This window comes from Ambystoma mexicanum, chromosome 1p, assembly GCF_040938575.1.
Source record: "Ambystoma mexicanum isolate Mex_15411 chromosome 1p, UKY_AmexF1_1, whole genome shotgun sequence".
Lineage (NCBI taxonomy): Eukaryota > Metazoa > Chordata > Amphibia > Caudata > Ambystomatidae > Ambystoma > Ambystoma mexicanum.
This window is the reverse complement of record NC_090921.1, coordinates 26025488-26035392: the sequence shown is the minus strand read 5'-3', so window position 1 is coordinate 26035392 and position 9905 is coordinate 26025488. Positions and strand designations below refer to the sequence as shown.

The 9905-nt window shown below is 46.4% G+C and overlaps 1 pseudogene; it reads right to left on the bottom strand.

Annotated features, from left to right (window-relative positions):
• Nucleotides 1-217: 217 nt before the first annotated feature.
• Nucleotides 218-9905, bottom strand: part of LOC138564643 (zinc finger protein 729-like) — a 325173-nt pseudogene continuing 315485 nt past the window's right edge.

Here is a 9905-nt window from a genome sequence, read left to right as displayed (position 1 = left end):
TTTCTTGTCTGCCAGAGTCTCCTTGCCCAATCCCACTGCTATTGATCACAGGCTTCACAGATGATGTGGGCTTTTCACAATGTGTGCACACTACTGGTCATCACCGATTGCTCACCTGGCGTATTCGCACGTCCCCAACCACTCGTCAGTTGACCGTACGCTGTCAGCCAAACCAATGCACATTACTAAAGCAGCAGCGTAATAAAGATTCATTCAGTTTAAAAATGATGTCTTGATTTTATTGAATGGCACCATACCGTGACTCTCCTTTGTTTTCACCCTTCACAGCACCCATCTGGCAGTCAAAGTAATTCGTAAGGCTTTCCATCGGACTATAACCAAAGCCAAAAATAATTCTGATTTATAATCATAGCCGCCGTATGTCAGCGCCCGCCATTCCCTCCACCAATATACCCCCCATCCCGCTTCCCACCCACTTCCTGGTGCAGCCTGCTGCATGTGCGGTGGCATGCATTTCCACCGACGGCAGCACACTCCATTTGCATTCTGTTCAGCCACCAAAGACACACACCAGTGCTGTTGGCACTCGTCCGGTAAGCAGAGGAACTTCCAAGTATAATTAGTGCCAGGCACAGTAACGGGCCTATTATAACACAGATGAGGAAGGGTCTCCATTCCCTTCTGCACAGTTTGGATCCCATGTTTGGACCAGTGGAGGGGTGAGGGGAGGGGTCAGAAATGTTCTTGCACACCACAGAATAGATCCTCCGATGTTTGCCTGCACCTGACCTTTAGGTTCTGTTACACTTCTTACAAGGTAACAAACTCAGATTGATTGAGATGTCTGGTGGCTCTCAGTTGCGACGCTTGTGAAAGTACTTACCACATTCTATGCACCTGTAAAGCTTTCTCTGGGTTTTCATCTTGATGAATGTGCAGGAGAAAGATTTGCTCACACATGGTCCACATCTCAAGACTTCTCCCATCTGTGACACCTCTGGTGATGCTTCAGGAGGGAGCGTGGAGGAAAGGCTTGCTCACACATGGTCCCCATCTCAAGACTTCTCCCCTCTGTGACACCTCTGGTGATGCTTCAGAGAGGATAAATGACTAAATTGCTTATCACACAACATGCAGCCATGGGGCTTTTCCCCCGTATGGGTCCTTTTGTGGTGAGCCAAATTAGAGTGCTGAGCAAAGCTTTTCTCACACTCTGTACACTGGTACGGCCTCTCCCCTGTGTGTGTTCGCTGATGTGTCTTCAAGTGTGATTTCAGCCTGAAGTTCTTACCACATTCCGTGCACCCGAAGTCCCGTTTTTCAGAATGGATCATTAGATGTTGACCCAGAATTGAACTCTGAGTGAAGCTTTTTTTGCACACTGTGCACTTGTACGGTCTCTCCCCCGTGTGGCATCGCTGATGTATAATCAGGTGTGCATTCGACTTGAAGTCCTTGAAACACTCTGAACACTGGTATAGCCGGTCTCTTGTGTGGGACCGCCGATGAATCCTCAGTCCGGATGCAGAAGTGTAGTGTTTCCCACATTCTGCACAGTGGTATGTTTTCTGGATTCTCGGGTGCTGGGACAGATCGGCCTCCTGAGTGAAGGATTTCTCCCCAGTATGTACCCTCTGATGCTTGAATAGCTGGAAGCGTTCAGTGAAGCTACTCTCACACTCTGTGCACTTGTAGAGTTGCTCGTGCACGTGGGATCTTTCGTGCATCATTAGATTGGGGCTGCTGGTGAAGGACTCCCCACAAATGCTGCAGGCAAATGTTTCCTGCGGCTCGTGAATCATCATATGCGCAGTGAGCTTGGCGCGCTGGATGAAGGTCTCTTTGCATTGTGTGCATCTATGTGGTCTTTTTTTACACCACTGGTGCCCCACAGATCCCGATGGGTCTCTGAGGCTTTCCCCACACTCTGGACATGCACTGGGCACCTGGGCCTCATCCCAGTGCGTAGCAGACGGGCCGTCTCCATCTTCTGAAGGACTGCTCTTCATCCTCTGGATATTCCATCTTCCAGAATTTATTTGAAGGATCTCCATTTTATTGATGGTTCCATTTTCTGTTGAAAGAAGCAGAGGTTGGAGTCATTATTAGCTTTTCCCAATCATACAGCCTTAAGATAAATGGGTACGTTGAAGAGCTGCGAACGCCCCTGTTCCCAATTAAGCCACTAGGGGTTCATCAGGGTATAATCTAGGTTACGGTTATAGCATTGTCTACTCATTACGTTTCAAAGTTTCACTATTAAGTGGAAACTTTGATGCTTAAACAATAAACTAAGAGTGGTGGAATGGCCAGCCGAGCTCGGTGACAAGGGCACTTCTCGGGAGCTCTGGCGCGGGCCCCGCTCTCTGAGCCACTTCAGTGCTGAATTGGAGAGTGTGGGTGGGGAGGGGGTGCATTGACAGCCGCAAGCCCTTCATCTTTGAGTGGGCTCCTTCTCCTGGAACAAGGTGGGATTCAAACATGGAGCCAGCATTGAGGCAGAATTATGGTAAAATAAAAGTTGCAGCGGCATAGACAGGCAGTGTTAGAAAGTTCCAGGAGCTGGGAGAGATTCCCCTCCTGCCTCTAGTCTAGAGGTCTGCTTAACAGGGGCTACCTTCTATTCCTCGGGCCATCTGGTGCCATTCACACAAATCTATCAGACACTAACTGTGCATTTGGGAATGTTAATGAATGGTTAATTAGGACAGGTGTGGAAGTCAGATGTGCAACTCTTTAGGTGCTAGTCTTTAGTTCCCCAAAGGTAACTCCAGTTTATAGGGTGAGGCGAGACTTACAGGCACTGCTTTGAGCTCCTACTAAAAAACATTTTTTATTTATATCCCTGAAAGGTGCAGAAGTGCAGGCAACTGACCTAAAGCAAGGTGGGGTGACAGCAAGTGGTGGTGGGGGCCTGGTGGGAGGTCAAAGATACGGCTGCTGTAAATTGGTTCATTAAAGGGGAGATGAGATTGTTAAGAGTAGCTGACCACACCTGAAAGGTCTGCACAAAACAGTAATTGAAGTTTGTATCGTATTTGGAAACTTGATTTGCGGAACACTTTGTAATAGCTCCTCGTTCCCCAGTGGAAACGGTTCTATGTGATATTACTGCATATTGAAGACTGAACACCAAAAAGACTGTTGTTTTTTCGGTTGATTTTTTGCAGTCCTCAATATGCTGTAATATAAAATTATATCATACCAAACCCACCACCCCTTCCTTCCCCCCACCCCTCCCACACTGGCATGTTTTTCGTTAATAGCAGGGGTTCACCCCCCAATCCCCTCTAACCTCCCTCGCCCACCAAAAGCCTTTCTAATCACAGACTCGCGGATATTCAAACACGCACAGACTCACATTACTCACATCCCCACCCAAACACAAAAACAAAACACTTAACTGGTGTAAGAAAGGCATGGTATCAAACAGTAAGACAGACACAAGTGATCGCCGTTCAGGGGTGTGTAAAGAAGGCATGGGGCCTCATTACACGGATGGCGGTAAGGATTTACCGGTACCAGTAAAATACTGGTACCGGTAAATCCTTACCGCCTTACTACGAGGTTCCTTTGCGGGTTGGGGGATTTAACGCCTGCTTTTTGCAGGCGTTAAAAACCAACCCGCAAAGGGACCCAGGGAGCTAATTACGGTACCGCAATTTACGGTACCGTAATTAGCGCCTTCCCCATTCCCATTATGCCCTATGGGGCAAAAATGGGAATGGGGAAGGGCAATGGTGGAAGGGGGAATTACCGCCCCGCCAACCTTGGAATGGGGCCGTATCTCCCCTTTCACCCAAGGCGGTGCCGGTATTTTACCGGCATGAACCATGGCGCTAATAGCGCCATGGTTCTCCACCATCCGTGTAATGAGGCCCATGGTATCAAACAGTAAGACAGACACAAGTGATCGCAGTTGAAGGTTGTTTATTGAACTTCAATTGGGTTTGAAAAATGCCCATCTAATCCTAAATCTAAAGATGGGAGCAAGCTACCATCATCAAATAATAAAACGCTGTCCTAGTAGTGTCTGTCAAAATAAAAGGGCCTATACAAATAAACCTATTGCCAATCCTTACTTCTAAATACAAATAGTGTGGGAAACAAGGTTATGCAATAGAAAAGTGTTCAAGAAATCATATGTCAGGATATTCAAGCTGCTGGCTTCCCTTCCCCACTTTTTCATCACGGGACAAGGCAGAACACTACAGCTTGGCACACTCTCTGGCTTCTATAGCCCAAAGATGCAGTTCAAAAGCTCAACATCGGGGCCTTCTATGCCAAAGTCTCTTTGCCATTCAAAGTCTCTTATTTCAGAGGGCCTGATGCAACACGACAAACATTAAAGTTCCGTCTTTTTAGGATTTCACACATGCAACTTCTCAGCTGATTTTTCGGTTCACCCTGGGTCTCCCTCTGCCAGGCTCAGATCCACTTTAACACAAACCTTTTAATTGATCTCCCTCTGCCAGACTCGGACAATCTTTATCTACTTTTCAAAGCTTTCTTTACTTAAGAAAATCGAAGCCTTTAGACTGTGCGCAGGATTTTGCTCAACTTGTCGCAGGACCACTTGGATTCACAATTACACATTCTCTTCTTGATATAACCTTTTTCTGACTTTCACCACATCTCAGCTGGATACCTTAAAGGGACATTCAATTGAGCACCCACATGGTGCCGGATCACTCTGTCAAAGGTATTGTATCTTCCTTTTAAAGTTCAATCACTCATCAGCAGTTCAACGCGTTTTAACAATGTTCGTTCCAGTGCTCGCCATACAATGTTGCTGTTTGCAACCTTGGCATCAACGCAGTTCGGTCTTGTATCGGTCTCCACAACTCACCGGCTGCGTTTATTTCATGGACGTCGCTTTGCTCTTGGAGCCAAGGTCGGTTCCAGGGCAGCTCGTGCTTCTCCCCTCCTTCATTATTATGATATGATATGGCATTTATAACGCGCCTATACACAAGTGTTTCAAGGCGCGACGAGGCAAGGGAGGGGGAACAGGGGAAGACAATAATCTTACTAGGCAAGGTGACATTGAGATCGCGCAAGTGCAGGCGTGGGAAGGCCTCAGGTATCTCCAACACACAGTGCAGGATTCTTCAGCCTGGTTTCCTGGTCTTAGGCTTTCTATTCTCAAGGTTTCCAGAAAGTAACGGTTTCTTGTGATCCCCTTCTGTTTTGCCATCTTTCTTCTCTCGTTCAGCTGCCGTTTCGAAACTGCTGTTTTATCGTGTGCTTTGCCTCGCTCAGTGTGTGCTCTCGGGTGTCTGTGTGAAAGTGTTTGTGTTGTAAAAGGATGGAGGTCAGGGGTAGAGTTCCTAAATATCCTAGAAAAAGCAAAAAGGGGGAAAAGGGAGGAAAAAAGGGGGGAAAATAAGAAAAAAAAAAGAGAACCAGAAAGAAAAAGACAAATAAAACAAAATGGAAAAACCAAATCGACACAAAATAAATGTGAAAAAAGGAAAAAAAAGAAACAAAGAACTAAATAAGTAAAGAAATGAAAACAAAAATGGAAACATTAAAACATTTACTAAATTAACACAAAAACATGAAAAAGCAGAACATGAAAAAAGAGAAAAGGAGAGTGTGTGTGTGTGTGAGAGAGAGAGAGAGAGAGAGAGAGAGAGAGAGAGAGAGAGAGAGAGAGAGAGAGAGATTTAATGTTCCCATAGAACATTCCTTGGCAAAACAAATACCAGAATGATGTCCATATATCCTGCATGCTCTCAATATGCGCAAGGAATCCCTCCTGGTATTCACACTCAATAATGTGATGATGCTTTTATATTGCCCCACATCAGCACGCAGTAGTATCCCACCACTTAGGCTTGTCCATGAAGTGGTGTCTAGTTCCCCCACCAGGGGCAGTCCAGGTCTTAGTCTGCTGCAAGTAAGAAAATTAGAGAGGAAGATTTGGACAACTGTAAGTTAGTAGACAATGTAATGTTGCAGGAGACAGTTACACGGTGTGTTGACTGACACTGCACATATTGTACATTGTGACAAATCACTGAACGCCGTCACTTCTCCCCAGGGTGGAACCCCTTCCCATGAGGCAAGGGAGGTGAGGCTGCTCCCCGATAGTGTCATGCCCCATCCCTGGAAATGATGGAACCAATGGAGATTAGGTTTTATTATTCATTGGAACCGTTCTCAGCGGTCTAGTTTACTCCCAAGATGGCCGCCATGAGGAACCACCAGGATATAGTCAGCCCCTTCCGGATACATGGTGCATTGTATCCGTCTTTGGACCTGCGCTTGCTTGGACTACGTTCCTGTGTCCCAGCAACGGATTTTTCTAGCTCTCCAGCAGCATTGTTTGTTTTTTTAACCCTACTACACTTTCTCTTTCCTGCCCGCTCCGTGCTACCTTGTCTAGCCTTTGGTTTATCTCTTCCTCGCTTCCGTTCGTCTGCCTTGCGGCGATTGTGTTTTCCTTCTTATCATTATTCTTTCTGCTTTCACTTTGGGATTCAGCGTATTTCGCTTTCACGCTTCTATTTCTCTCTGTCTTTTTCCCCGTGTTCGGTGTCTCCTCTTCTTAGGAGATGACCTATCATTTTGTTTTAAGGTTTATTCTGCCTACGGTCCGTATCCCGGTTGTCACTTCGTTCTTATGTTTACCCGTTCTGACTTTGCTTAGTTATACTTTCCCGCTACGTGTTCGGTGTTCTTTTTCACCCATTTGACTTCTGACCTACGTACCTTTTTCTTCGGGCTACTCTGGTCCGGTCTGTGCTCTTTCCCTACCATTTTGATACTGGCGTACTGCCCATACCGGTTCACCCGGTATCCCATTCCATACCGAAAATCCCGAGCAACTTAATTCTTCCAAAGAATATCTTCGCATCTACAAGTTGCTTTTCTTTGACAACTTTCTACATCTCTTTGCAACTGAGAAGTACACTTCCCTGGCACCTCAGTGACTGTCATCTTCTTACCGGAGTGAAGATCCTTTTACTGGAATTGGTTTTTCTTGTTTTCCTGATCCAGCTGCAACAGGTTCTGACCAGATCACGACAATATCACAGGGTTTTTTTCTGCTACAACTGGCTTTTTCCCTGGACCATTTGGGAGCTTGCTTCTTGGGGTCCCCCTTGATCCTGATCCTCTGCAGGACACAGTGGCCTCCCTATTTGCACGTTAAGAAGGAAAAGAAAGCTAAAAAGACTAAGAAGTCTAGAAGGATGAAAGGGACAGAGAGTCCTGAAGACCCCATTGAAGACTCGGGTGAGGAGAGGGAACGGAGAGGTTCATCGGATCTTGACAGATAGTCCCCTGGGGGTGGTATGATGCAGGAGGATCTCATGGGGAGTGACTTCCCCCACTGCCCCAGGCAGAAGGACAACCATCTGGGGTATAACCCTTGTGAGAAGATCACACCCCCACACTCTCTAGCCTCTCCTCCTTCTCCTATACATTTAGTAGACCTATGTATGGTTGTAGAGTAGACTAGCTCAAGGTCCTGGAAAGTAGGGAGGGAGAAAGGATGCATTCTCCTGGCCCACTGAAAAAGTGTATATTGATTGGAACTTTGTGTCGAGACTGAGATCAAAAGCCAGAAGAAGGGAGGCATTCTCCTGGCACAAGAAGCAAATATTATTTGGAACTTTGATACCTTCAGAAGGGAGTCATTCTCCAGGCTGTTTGAGACTGAACACCAGGAGTAATATTGTGTGGATCAAGGACCACACCCCAGGAGAAGGGAGGCATTCCCCTGGGATCAGAACAGGGCTGCTTTATTCCTTGGTGTATAGTGTAAGGGCCAGTATGGGGGACACTTTTGCCTTAATAGACATCCTGACAGTGACTTGAGATCTTTAGTTGAAGCAGGGAAATGCCGCTTAGGAATAGTGAAAGATGGGTTTGCTGTACTTACTAATAAAAGTCTATAGCCCGGAACCATGCCACCTTTGTGTCAGAGTCCTTCTGCACCCTTACAAAATTCACATAAATCTGGGCACTTCCATGGGTGAGGCATAGTCTCACACATGCTGCCCTGGATCCCCTGGCCATGCACTCAACAAGCTCAGTCACTTTGTGGTGCTGGCGGGGGAGCTCCCCACCAATGGTTGCAATGCTGTCCAGACAAGTGGTCGACTGTAAATTGGTCGAAAGACAAATGGTCGACGTAAAAAAAAAAAGGGTGAAAATAAAATTAAAACAAATTCGACCATTTGTTTTTCGACCAAATTGGTTCAACCATTTGTCCAGTCAACCAATTTTTTTCGACCAAATGTCTGGTAACCGGTTGCAACACCACACACTTGAGCTGATGTTGACAATGTGCCACCTGAACTTCAACTGGAAGTGATTGAACTTTACCAGTCTCTGAACACTGCTCAATTTCCCAATCTGTCCCGGGAAGCATTAAAGAGGGTGTCCATGTTTGACAGTACTTACATTTGTGAGCACGTTTTTTCACAGTTGAAATTACACAAATCCAGTCTAAGGACACGACTCACTGACCAACATCTCCTTGCTATCCTGGGAGTAGGAACAACATCACTGGAGCACGAGATCCAGAAACTTACAGCTGAGAAACTCTGCAATGTTTCTCACTGATCCAGTATTTCTGGTTCACTGTTCATCTGCCACTTAAAAAAAGAAAATGCATTTCTTCATACTCATGGTTCACTGCGCACTTACAGCCGTGCCAGATGCTGTGCAAAATGGCAGAGATTGTCAGTCTTTTCGTCCTGTTTGATTTGCATATAATTTCTAGTGCCGATATGTCCTTTGCAAAGAAAGAAATGATAAAAGTGGAATGGAAAATGTGTATTACAAAATGTTAGTTTGAAATACAAATAAAGACCAGTACACCTCAAAAAGGTATTCTTTTTCCATGTATTTAATACAAATTGGGGGTTGAAAAAGCCTCCCACCCTGCCCCCTGCCCCTCCCACATTTACTTTTGGCCCACTATAGGCAGCAAGTAAGGTTCCTTCTGCCCTCTGGCAAAATCAGTTGTACACCCCTGTACTAGGCTCTCTCCCAATCTCTTCGTCCCCATTCCGCTAGTGTTACTGTCTCTCTGCTGTTCCACTAGGCTCTCTCCCATTCCCTGCGTCCCCCTCTGATGTTACTATGCCTCGCCCCCTTTATTGTGTGCCCAGCCTTGCTTTTTTCCCCCTACTGTCGTGCTGATACTTACATCAGTGCTTCCTCCAGAAAGACTCACCAACATCCTCTTTGTTACTCCCTCTCCTATGGACCCCTCATATGGTCTCTGTTCCCTCACCCATCTCATCCTCTCCCATTATGGTGGCACTCAGTGGGTCCTCCTCCTCCTCATCTGCCACCTCCTCCTCATCTGCCACCTCCTTGAAGACCTTGACCTGGATGTCCTCGCTCTCACTGAGACAGGGTTCATGGCCAGCTCTGTCACAGGTTTTGACGCTCTCAAGATCCTCCCTGAGCCCAGAACCCAGCGGCCTGGAGGTGTAGTGGTCCCAACCTTTTCGGAGTGGGTCTCTGCTTCTGTTAGTCCTACGCAAGCCTACTCCTTTTTGAATACCTGGACTGCAGTTTCTCTTTCTCCCCTGGCCCCTCTCTGACAGTGGCCATCTACTGGCCACCTGGCTATGACGCCATCTTCCTCTCTGAATGGGCTGACCTCTCCTCTTCTTGCCTTTACCTCTCAGTTGCTCCTCCTCTGAGACTTCAACATCCACCTGGATGCTTCTAATCCCTCTCTCTTTTTCTATTATTATTATTATTATTATTATTATTATTATTATTATTATTATTATTATTATTATCCCTTTGGTCTGACACACTGCCGACCACACCTTGGTTGCTCTCATCTTCTCAGACATCCCCCCTCTCCAACCCTCTCACCACTCCTCTCTCGTGAACTGACCACTTTCTGCTATCCCCTCACCTTATGTGTCCCACATGCAAAGCCTTCCCCAGCACAGCCACCCGAATTC